This window comes from Triticum dicoccoides, chromosome 2B (assembly GCF_002162155.2).
Source record: "Triticum dicoccoides isolate Atlit2015 ecotype Zavitan chromosome 2B, WEW_v2.0, whole genome shotgun sequence".
Classification (NCBI taxonomy): Eukaryota; Viridiplantae; Streptophyta; class Magnoliopsida; order Poales; family Poaceae; genus Triticum; species Triticum dicoccoides.
The window spans coordinates 27,910,720-27,922,533 of NC_041383.1; the positions used below are offsets into that span (position 1 = coordinate 27,910,720).

At 47.4% G+C, this 11,814-nt stretch overlaps 1 pseudogene; it reads left to right on the forward strand.

Moving 5' to 3' along the window:
* Positions 1–2,117: 2,117 nt before the first annotated feature.
* Positions 2,118–11,814, forward strand: part of LOC119360312 — a 24,582-nt pseudogene continuing 14,885 nt past the window's right edge.

An 11,814-nucleotide genomic window follows, 5' to 3' on the forward strand; every position in this document is an offset into this window, starting at 1 on the left:
CTATGGCAAGCTCTGGGGTATATGCAATTTGGACATGGCAGTCACACTCACACAGCCCGACACGTACGTCAACACTAGGTAGGAGAGAAAGTTGTGTGTGTAGTAACGTTAAAGTAAGTGTGAGGGTAGAATAGTTTATTCTACACCCTAGTAACCGGAAATTTACTTTGGTACATGGGAGCATATAATATAGCAACGTAGCATATAAAATATAGTAATATTTTTGACAATTGAGTAAATCAAATACTTGGATAGTTAAAAAATATTAGCAGAATAACTATTCTGCACCCCACTTCCGCACTGCACGCTGAACGCAAGTGCACGTCATTCTTTGAACTAAGTGTGCTGCAGTACTCACATGAGTGAACTTCTCGTCGGAAAAAACTGCACGCATTGTTTTTTTGGGTATTGTTTTCACTCTAGTTTTTTAACCGTTTATCGGAATGAGGCGTGTAATATACTGTTAAAAAGTTATAGATTAGCCGCAACTTCGACATGTTGAACAATTTTCGAGAATCCACATGGTTTAAGAGCAGTTTTGAAAATGGCGCGGCCCATGATGAGTGGCAGCGAGCGTTTTTTCGCGATTTCTTCTAAACCGCTCGTCGGAACAAAGCAAATGATACACCGTTGGAAAGATATTGTCGAGGCGCATCTTTTTCATATCTATCATTTTCTCTAATTCATTAGGGTTTAAGAGCAGTTTCAAATTTACTAAATCGCGGAATTCTGTTTTTCAAAAAAATTCAAATTTCGGTACTGTTTTCGCTCCAGTTTTTTAACTGTTTATCGAAACGAGGCGTGTAATACACCGTTGAAAAGCTATGCACGAGGAGCAACTTTCATATGTTGAAATGTTTTTGAGATTCTTTACAGTTTTAAGTTAATTTTAAAAATCATGTGGCGGACGATGAGTGGCAGCGGCCTTTTTCGCGAAATTTTTACAAATCACTGGTAGGAACGATTCAAACGATACGGCGTTGGAAAGATATCGACGAGGCGCAATTTTTCATGTAGAACACTCTCTCTAATTCTTTACAGTTTAAGAGGAATTTCGAATCTACCGAAATGCGGACACTCGGTTTTTCGCGACACCCAAATCGACGTGGGTACTTCATCCGACTGAAAACCGCACTGCATCGGACGAAAAATCGCACTACATCAGACGGGTAAGAGAACTACATGGTTTCTTTTATTCAAACGTAATTTTTTCAAGGACGAGAAAGTAGAGTGCGCTTCACATCGGGTGTAAATGAATCACAACACTATCAAGAAGTGAACCACATTACTTCTTTTCGCTTCCGTAACAATTTTTTTGCACTTACGGGATGAACAACATCATACGGCCGACTTCATTGATTTAGAATGAAAACCGCACTGCATCGGACAAGCAAGTGAACCCCGTAAGTTTTCTCTTTTTTTAAACTTTTTTACGCTTATTTGAGAACCTCATGGTCAGAGTTAGTGAACCGCGTGGCCCAAACTAAAGAACTGCATTGTTTCGGTTGGTGAAAGTGAACCGCAGGGCAGAAACTAGTGGACTTCATCTAAAAAGAAACAAACTTCTTATGTGTTGACCTTTTTATTGTTTTTACAAAGGGAACCATAGGAGTGCACTGCAAACATACATACACCGCATTGCAAGCATACAGAAAACAAGTGAAACGGCCACATGCGACTTGTCCTCTAAAAATGCACATGAACGATGGGGTGTACTGCACACATACACACACCGCATTGCAAGCATATACAAAAGTAACTGCATGCACATGATGCTTGTGGATTGTTGTCTCGTCGGAAGTGGGGTTTTAATTTTCTTCCTTTTACACAGAAAGTGAACTGACCCTCGTAATTTCCTTCCTTTTCTGCCATATGGCTCGCCCGAACTTCACTGCACGCAGAGTCAAAACGGAACGGAGCTGCACGCAAAAAAGACTGCAAGTGCACTAGCACGAAACCGCATCATGTGTGTGCTCGAGCTGTACACGGCGGGATGGACCCCTGCAGGAACTGCATGATCACTCAAAGCGGCAGAAAAAGACAGGGAGGCAAGGTTTCAGCGGCCACCACGTGCTTGGGACGGCGACGAGCGGAGATGGTGCGGGCCAGAGCCAGCGATGGGGTTCCTCCGCGCCGTCAACCACGACGAGGAAATCGTCATGCCATGGGCATACACGAGCTGCCTCGCTGCCCCAATAGTACTGCACGCGCGCGCATGCTGAACTACATGGTCGTGCTACCAGACCATGGACCCACGGCAGAGTTGTGTCGCCGCCATCTACACGCTCTCGGATGTCGGACTGCATGGTTGTGTTGTCCCTCCATGGATCCATGGCAGAGAGGTCCTCACGCTCGATGCAGAAGGGATGGTGTCAGAGATGGACGATTGGGCTCTAGAGGCGGCATGGGGATGCCGGACCCACGGAATTCGAGGCGGAGTAAAGGGCGCTGGGGGCGCCGGAGTAGAGCGGGTCGCCAGATCTCACCGGGGAATTCGGGGAAGGTGCGGCACGGGCGAGATCAAGTAGGTGACTGACGACGGTGCCACTTTGCCGAGACGGCACGGTGGGCGGCGGTGTGAAGGGGCGTGGCGGACTGTGCGTATGTGGGGTGGCGAGGGGTAGCCTCAGATCCAGCATAGGAGAGGACGGGGGCGGCGCGGGAGGGCGTGTCCGCCTTGGATCTGGTGTAGGGGAGGGAGAGGGCGGCACAGGAGTGTTGGAAATATGCCCTAGAGGCAATAATAAAAGCATTATTATTATATTTCCTTGTTCATGATAATTGTCTTTATTCATGCTATAATTGTGTTATCTGGAAATCGTAATACATGTGTGAATAACAGACATCAACATGTCCCTAGTGAGCCTCTAGTTGACTAGCTCGTTGATCAACAGATAGTCATGATTTCCTGACTATGGACACTGGATGTCATTGATAACGAGATCACATCATTAGGAGAATGATGTGATGGACAAGACCCAATCCTAAACATAGCACAAGATCGTATAGTTCGTTTGCTAGAGTTTTACAATGTCAAGTATCTTTTCCTTAGACCATGAGATCGTGTAACTCCCGGATACTGTAGGAGTGCTTTGGGTATGCCAAACGTCACAACGTAACTGGGTGACTATAAAGGTAGACTACGGGTATCTCCGAAAGTGTCTGTTGGGTGACATGGATCAAGACTGGGATTTGTCACTCCGTATGACGGAGAGGTATCACTGGGCCCACTCGGTAATGCATCATCATAATGAGCTCAGAGTGACCAAGTGTCTGGTCACGGGATCATGCATTACGGTACGAGTAAAGTGACTTGCCGGTAACGAGATTGAACGAGGTATTGGGATACCGACGATCGAATCTCGGGCAAGTAACATATCGATAGACAAAGGGAATAGCGTACGGGGTTGATAGAATCCTCGACATCGTGGTTCATCCGATGAGATCATCGTGGAGCATGTGGGAGCCAACATGGGTATCCATATCCCGCTGTTGGTTATTGACCGGAGAGTCGTCTCGGTCATGTCTGCTTGTCTCCCGAACCCGTAGGGTCTACACACTTAAGGTTCGGTTACGCTAGGGTTGTAGGGATATGTATATGCAGTAACCCGAATGTTGTTCGGAGTCCCGGATGAGATCCCGGACGTCACGAGGAGTTCCGGAATGGTCCGGAGGTAAAGATTTATATATGGGAAGTCCTGTTTCGGGCATCGGGACAAGTTTCGGGGTTATCGGTATTGTACCGGGACCACCGGAAGGGTCCCGGGGGTCCACCGGGTGGGTCCACCTGCCCCGGGGGGCCACATGGGCTGCAAGGGGGTGCGCCTTGGCCTAATGGGCCAAGGGCACCAGCCCCACATAGGCCCATGCGCCTAGGGTTCAAGGGGGCAAGAGTCCTAGGAGGGTAAGGCACCTCCTAGGTGCCTTGGGGGGGAGGGAAACCCCCCTTGGCCGCCGCACCCCTAGGAGATTGGATCTCCTAGGGCCGGCCACCCCCCCTTGGCACCCCTATATATAGTGGGGGAGAGGAGGGACTTCATACCTGAACGCCTTGGCCTTTGGTTGCCTCCTTCTCCCTCCCCAACACCTCCTCCACCTCCATAGTGCTTAGCGAAGCTCTGTCGGAGTACTGCAGCTCCATCAACACCACGCCGTCGTGCTGCTGCTGGTGCCATCTCCCTCAACCTCTCCTCCCTCCCTTGCTGGATCAAGAAGAGGAGACGTGGCTGTTCCGTACGTGTGTTGAACGCGGAGGTGCCGTCCGTTCGGCGCTGGTCATCGGTGATTTGGATCACGTCGAGTACGACTACATCATCACCGTTCTTTTGAACGCTTCCGTGCGCGATCTACAAAGGTATGTAGATGCATCTGATCACTCGTTGCTAGATGAACTCCTAGATGATCTTGGTGAAACGAGTAGGAAAATTTTTGTTTTCTGCAACGTTCCCCAACAGTGGCATCATGAGCTAGGTCTATGCGTAGTTCTTCTTGCGCGAGTAGAACACAATTTGTTGTGGGCGTAGATTTGTCAACTTTCTTGCCGTTACTAGTCCTTTCTTGCTTCAGCGGTATTGTGGGATGAAGCGGCCCAGACCAACCTTACATGTACGCTTACGTGAGACCGGTTCCACCGACTAACATGCACTAGTTGCATAAGGTGGCTGGCGGGTGTCTGTCTCTCCCACTTTAGTTGGAGCGGAATCGATGAACAGGGTCCTTATGAAGGGTAAATAGAAGTTGACAAATCACGTTGTGGCTTTAACGTAGGTAAGAAAACGTTCTTGCTAGAACCCTAATTCAGCCACGTAAAACTTGCAACAACAATTAGAGGACGTCTAACTTGTTTTTGCAGCAAGTGGTTTGTGATATGATATGGCCAAAGTTGTGATGAATGATGAATGATCTATATGTGATGTATGAGATGTTCATGCTATTGTAATAGGATTCACGACTTGCATGTCGATGAGTATGACAACCGGCAGGAGCCATAGGAGTTGTCTTTATTCTTTTAATGACCTGCGTGTCATCGAGAAACGCCATGTAAATTACTTTACTTTATTGCTAAACGCGTTAGCCATAGTAGTAGAAGTAATAGTTGGCGAGCAACTTCATGGAGACACGATGATGGAGATCATGGTGTCAAGCCGGTGACAAGATGATCACGGAGCCCCAAGATGGAGATCAAAGGAGCTATGTGAAAATGGCCATACCATGTCACGTTTATTATTTGATTGCATGTGATGTTTATCATGTTTTGCATCTTGTTTACTTAGAACGACGGTAGTAAATAAGATGATCCCTCACAATAAAATTCAAGAAGTGTTCCCCCTAACTGTGCACCGTTGCGACAGTTCGCTGTTTCAAAACACCACGTGATGATCGGGTGTTTTATTCAGACGTTCACATACAACGGGTGTAAGACAGATTTACACATGCAAACACTTAGGTTGACTTGACGAGCCTAGCATGTACAGACATGGCCTCGGAACACAGAAGACCGAAAGGTCGAGCATGAGTCGTATAGAAGATACGATCAACATGAAGATGTTCACCGATGTTGACTAGTCCGTCTCACGTGATGATCGGACACGGTCTAGTTTAACTCGGATCATGTAATACTTAGATGACTAGAGGGATGTCAAATCTAAGTGGGAGTTCACTAATAATTTGATTAGTTGAACTTAATTATCACGAACTTAGTCTAAAATCTTTGCAATATGTCTTGTAGATCAAATGGCCAACGTAGTCCTCAACTTCAACGCGTTCCTAGAGAAAACTAAGCTGAAAGACGATGGCAGCAACTATACGGACTGGGTCCGGAACCTGAGGATCATCCTCATAGCTGCCAAGAAAGATTATGTCCTACAAGCACCGCTTGGTGACGCACCCGTTCTCCCTGCAGAACAAGATGTTATGAACGCTTGGCAGGCACGTTTCGATGACTACTCCCTCGTTCAGTGCGGCATGCTTTACAGCCTAGAGCCGGGGCTCCAAAAGCGTTTTGAGAGACATGGAGCATATGAGATGTTCGAAGAGCTGAAAATGGTTTTCCAAGCTCATGCCCGGGTCAAGAGATATGAAGTCTCCGACAAATTCTTCAGCTGTAAGATGGAGGAAAATAGTTCTGTCAGTGAGCACATACTCACTATGTCTGGGTTGCATAACCGCTTGACTCAGCTGGGAGTTAATCTCCCGGATGATGCGGTCATTGACAGAATCCTCCAGTCGCTTCCACCAAGCTACAAGAGCTTTGTGATGAACTTCAATATGCAGGGGATGGAAAAGACCATTCCTGAAGTATTTGCTATGCTGAAATCAGCGGAGGTAGAAGTCAGGAAGGAACATCAAGTGTTGATGATCAATAAAACCACTAAGTTCAAGAAAGGCAAGGGTAAAAAGAGCTTCAAGAAGGACGGCAAGGAGGTTGCCGCGCCCGGCAAGCAAGCTGCCGGGAAGAAGCCAAAGAATGGACCCAAGCCCGAGACTGAGTGCTTTTATTGCAAGGGAAGCGGTCACTGGAAGCGGAACTGCCCTAAATACTTAGCGGATAAGAAGGCCGGCAAAACCAAAGGTATATGTGATATACATGTAATTGATGTGTACCTTACTAGTGCCCGTAGTGGCTCCTGGGTATTTGATACCGGTGCAGTTGCTCACATTTGTAACTCAAAACAGGGGCTGCAGAATAAGCGGAAACTGGCAAAGGACGAGGTGACGATGCGCGTCGGGAATGGTTCCAAGGTCAATGTGATCGCCCTCGGCACGCTACCTCTGCATCTCCCTTCGGGATTAGTTTTAAACCTTAATAATTGTTATTTAGTGCCAGCTTTGAGCATGAACATTGTATCGGGATCTCGTTTAATTCGAGATGGCTACTCTTTTAAATCTGAGAATAATGGTTGTTCCATTTTTATGCGAGATATGTTTTATGGTCATGCTCCTATGGTGAATGGTTTATTCTTTATGAATCTCGAACGTGATGCTACACATGTTCATAATGTGAGTACCAAAAGAAGTAAAGTTGATAATGATAGTCCCACATTCTTGTGGCACTGCCGCCTTGGTCACATAGGTGTCAAACGCATGAAGAAGCTCCATGCTGATGGACTTTTAGAGTCTCTTGATTATGAATCATTTGACACGTGCGAACCATGCCTTATGGGTAAAATGACCAAGACTCCGTTCTCAGGAACAATAGAGCGAGCAACCGACTTATTGGAAATCATACATACCGATGTGTGCGGTCCAATGAGTGTTGAGGCTCGCGGTGGCTATCGTTATGTTCTCACCCTCACTGATGATTTAAGTAGGTATGGGTATATCTACTTAATGAAACACAAGTCTGAAACCTTTGAAAAGTTCAAGGAATTTCAGAGTGAGGTTGAAAATCAACGTGACAGGAAAATCAAGTTTCTGCGATCAGATCGTGGAGGAGAATACTTGAGTCACGAGTTTGGGGCACACTTAAGAAAATGTGGAATAGTTTCACAACTCACGCCGCCTGGAACACCTCAGCGTAATGGTGTGTCCGAACGTCGTAATCGCACTCTGTTAGATATGGTGCGATCTATGATGTCTCTTACCGATTTACCGCTTTCTTTTTGGGGCTATGCTTTAGAGACTGCCGCATTCACTTTAAATAGGGCTCCGTCGAAAACCGTTGAGACGACACCGTATGAATTATGGTTTGGGAAGAAACCTAAGCTGTCGTTTCTAAAAGTTTGGGGATGCGATGCTTATGTCAAGAAACTTCAACCTGAAAAGCTCGAACCCAAGTCGAAAAAATGCGTCTTCATAGGATACCCAAAAGAAACTATTGGGTACACCTTCTACCTCAGATCCGAAGGCAAGATCTTTGTTGCCAAGAATGGGTCCTTTCTGGAGAAAGAGTTTCTCTCGAAAGAAGTTAGTGGGAGGAGAGTAGAGCTTGATGAAGTATTACCTCTTGAGCCGGAAAATGGCGCAACTCAAGAAAATGTTCCTGAGGTGCCTGCACCGACTGGAGAGGAAATTAATGACAATGATCAAGATACTTCTGATCAAGCCCCTACTGAAATTCGAAGGTCCACAAGGACACGTTCCGCACCAGAGTGGTACGGCAACCCTGTCTTGGAAATCATGCTGTTAGACAACGGTGAACCTTCGAACTATGAAGAAGCGATGGCGGGCCCGGATTCCGACAAATGGCTAGAAGCCAAGAAATCCGAGATAGGATCCATGTATGAAAACAAAGTATGGACTTTGACTGACTTGCCTGTTGAACGGCGAGCCATAGAAAATAAATGGATCTTTAAGAGGAAGACAGACGCGGATGGTAATGTGACCATCTATAAAGCTCGGCTTGTCGCTAAGGGTTATCGACAAGTTCAAGGGGTTGACTACGATGAGACTTTCTCACCGGTAGCGAAGCTGAAGTCCGTCCGAATCATGTTAGCAATTGCCGCATTCTATGATTACGAAATATGGCAAATGGACGTCAAAACGGCATTCCTTAATGGTTTCCTTAAGGAAGAATTGTATATGATGCAGCCGGAAGGTTTTGTCGATCCTAAGAATGCTGACAAAGTGTGCAAGCTCCAACGCTCGATTTATGGGCTGGTGCAAGCATCTCGGAGTTGGAACATTCGCTTTGATGATATGATCAAAGCGTTTGGGTTTACACAGACTTATGGAGAAGCCTGCGTTTACAAGAAAGTGAGTGGGAGCTCTGTAGCATTTCTCATATTATATGTAGATGACATACTCTTGATGGGAAATGATATAGAACTCTTGGACAGCATCAAGGCCTACTTGAATAAAAGTTTTTCAATGAAGGACCTTGGAGAAGCTGCTTATATATTAGGCATCAAAATCTATAGAGATAGATCAAGACGCCTCATAGGTCTTTCACAAAGCACATACCTTGATAAGATATTGAAGAAGTTCAATATGGATCAATCCAAGAAAGGGTTCTTGCCTGTGTTACAAGGTGTGAAATTGAGCTCAGCTCAGTGTCCGACCACGGCAGAAGATGTAGAAGAGATGAGCGTCATCCCCTATGCCTCAGCCATAGGTTCTATTATGTATGCCATGCTGTGTACCAGACCTGATGTTAACCTTGCTGTCAGTTTGGTAGGAAGGTACCAAAGTAATCCCGGCAAGGAACACTGGACAGCGGTCAAGAATATCCTGAAGTACCTGAAAAGGACTAAGGAAATGTTTCTCGTTTATGGAGGTGACGAAGAGCTCGTCGTAAAGGGTTACGTCGACGCTAGCTTCGACACAGATCTGGATGACTCTAAGTCACAAACCGGATACGTGTATATTTTGAATGGTGGGGCAGTAAGCTGGTGCAGTTGCAAGCAAAGCGTCGTGGCGGGATCTACATGTGAAGCGGAGTACATGGCAGCCTCGGAGGCAGCACATGAAGCAATATGGGTGAAGGAGTTCATCACCGACCTAGGAGTCATACCCAATGCGTCGGGGCCAATCAAGCTCTTCTGTGACAACACTGGAGCTATTGCACTTGCCAAGGAGCCCAGGTTTCACAAGAAGACAAGGCACATCAAGCGTCGTTTCAACTCCATTCGTGAAAATGTTCAAGATGGAGACATAGAGATTTGTAAAGTACATACGGACCTGAATATAGCAGATCCGTTGACTAAACCTCTCCCTAGAGCAAAACATGATCAACACCAGAATTCCATGGGTGTTCGATTCATCACAATGTAACTAGATTATTGACTCTAGTGCAAGTGGGAGACTGTTGGAAATATGCCCTAGAGGCAATAATAAAAGCATTATTATTATATTTCCTTGTTCATGATAATTGTCTTTATTCATGCTATAATTGTGTTATCCGGAAATCGTAATACATGTGTGAATAACAGACACCAACGTGTCCCTAGTGAGCCTCTAGTTGACTAGCTCGTTGATCAACAGATAGTCATGGTTTCCTGACTATGGACACTGGATGTCATTGATAACGAGATCACATCATTAGGAGAATGATGTGATGGACAAGACCCAATCCTAAACATAGCACAAGATCGTATAGTTCGTTTGCTAGAGTTTTACAATGTCAAGTATCTTTTCCTTAGACCATGAGATCGTGTAACTCCCGGATACTGTAGGAGTGCTTTGGGTATGCCAAACGTCACAACGTAACTGGGTGACTATAAAGGTAGACTACGGGTATCTCCGAAAGTGTCTGTTGGGTGACATGGATCAAGACTGGGATTTGTCACTCTGTATGACGGAGAGGTATCACTGGGCCCACTCGGTAATGCATCATCATAATGAGCTCAGAGTGACCAAGTGTCTGGTCACGGGATCATGCATTACGGTACGAGTAAAGTGACTTGCCGGTAACGAGATTGAACGAGGTATTGGGATACCGACGATCGAATCTCGGGCAAGTAACATATCGATAGACAAAGGGAATAGCGTACGGGGTTGATTGAATCCTCGACATCGTGGTTCATCCGATGAGATCATCGTGGAGCATGTGGGAGCCAACATGGGTATCCAGATCCCGCTATTGGTTATTGACCGGAGAGTCGTCTCGGTCATGTCTGCTTGTCTCCCGAACCCGTAGGGTCTACACACTTAAGGTTCGGTTACGCTAGGGTTGTAGGGATATGTATATGCAGTAACCCGAATGTTGTTCGGAGTCCCGGATGAGATCCCGGACGTCACGAGGAGTTCCGGAATGGTCCGGAGCTAAAGATTTATATATGGGAAGTCCTGTTTCGGGCATCGGGACAAGTTTCGGGGTTATCGGTATTGTACCGGGACCACCGGAAGGGTCCCGGGGGTCCACCGGGTGGGTCCACCTGCCCCGGGGGGCCACATGGGCTGTAAAGGGTGTGCCTTGGCCTAATGGGCCAAGGGCACCAGCCCCACATAGGCCCATGCGCCTAGGGTTTAAGGGGACAAGAGTCCTAGGAGGGTAAGGCACCTCCTAGGTGCCTTGGGGGGGAGGGAAACCTCCCCTTGGCCGCCGGCCATAGGAGATTGGATCTCCTAGTCTGCGCACCACCCCCCCTTGGCACCCCTATATATAGTGGGGGAGAGGAGGGACTTCATACCTGAACGCCCCGGCCTTTGGTTGCCTCCTTCTCCCTCCTCAACACCTCCTCCACCTCCATAGTGCTTAGCGAAGCTCTGCCGGAGTACTGCAGCTCCATCAACACCACGCCGTCGTGCTGCTGCTGGTGCCATCTCCCTCAACCTCTCCTCCCTCCCTTGCTGGATCAAGAAGAGGAGATGTGGCTGTTCCGTACGTGTGTTGAACGTGGAGGTGCCGTCCGTTCGGCGCTGGTCATCGGTGATTTGGATCACGTCGAGTACGACTACATCATCACCGTTCTTTTGAACGCTTCCGTGCGTGATCTACAAAGGTATGTAGATGCATCTGATCACTCGTTGCTAGATGAACTCCTAGATGATCTTGGTGAAACGAGTAGGAAAATTTTTGTTTTCTGCAACGTTCCCCAACAAGGAGGGCGCGTAATCTCCAGCAGACCAGCACCATCGCTGAGCCTTGCCTCCTTGATCTGGCGCTGGGCAGGAGGCTCGTAGCCAGAGAGGGGCGGCGCGGTGGGAAGGAGGTGGGGCTCTTCGGAGGAGAAGAATGAGTGGCGTCGGCGAGGGTAGGTGTAGGTTGAAGGCCGGCCAGCGTGGCGCTGGTGGCTGTCGGCGACGGTGGTAGAAGGTGAGGAGGATTTGGGGTTGGTCTGGTGCAAGGTGTGAGGGGCGGTGCAGGGAGGGAGGTGGTTTGATGGGGAAGGAGATGGGAGACAGAGGTGGGGGAGGTGCGTGTCGTGGGCACGA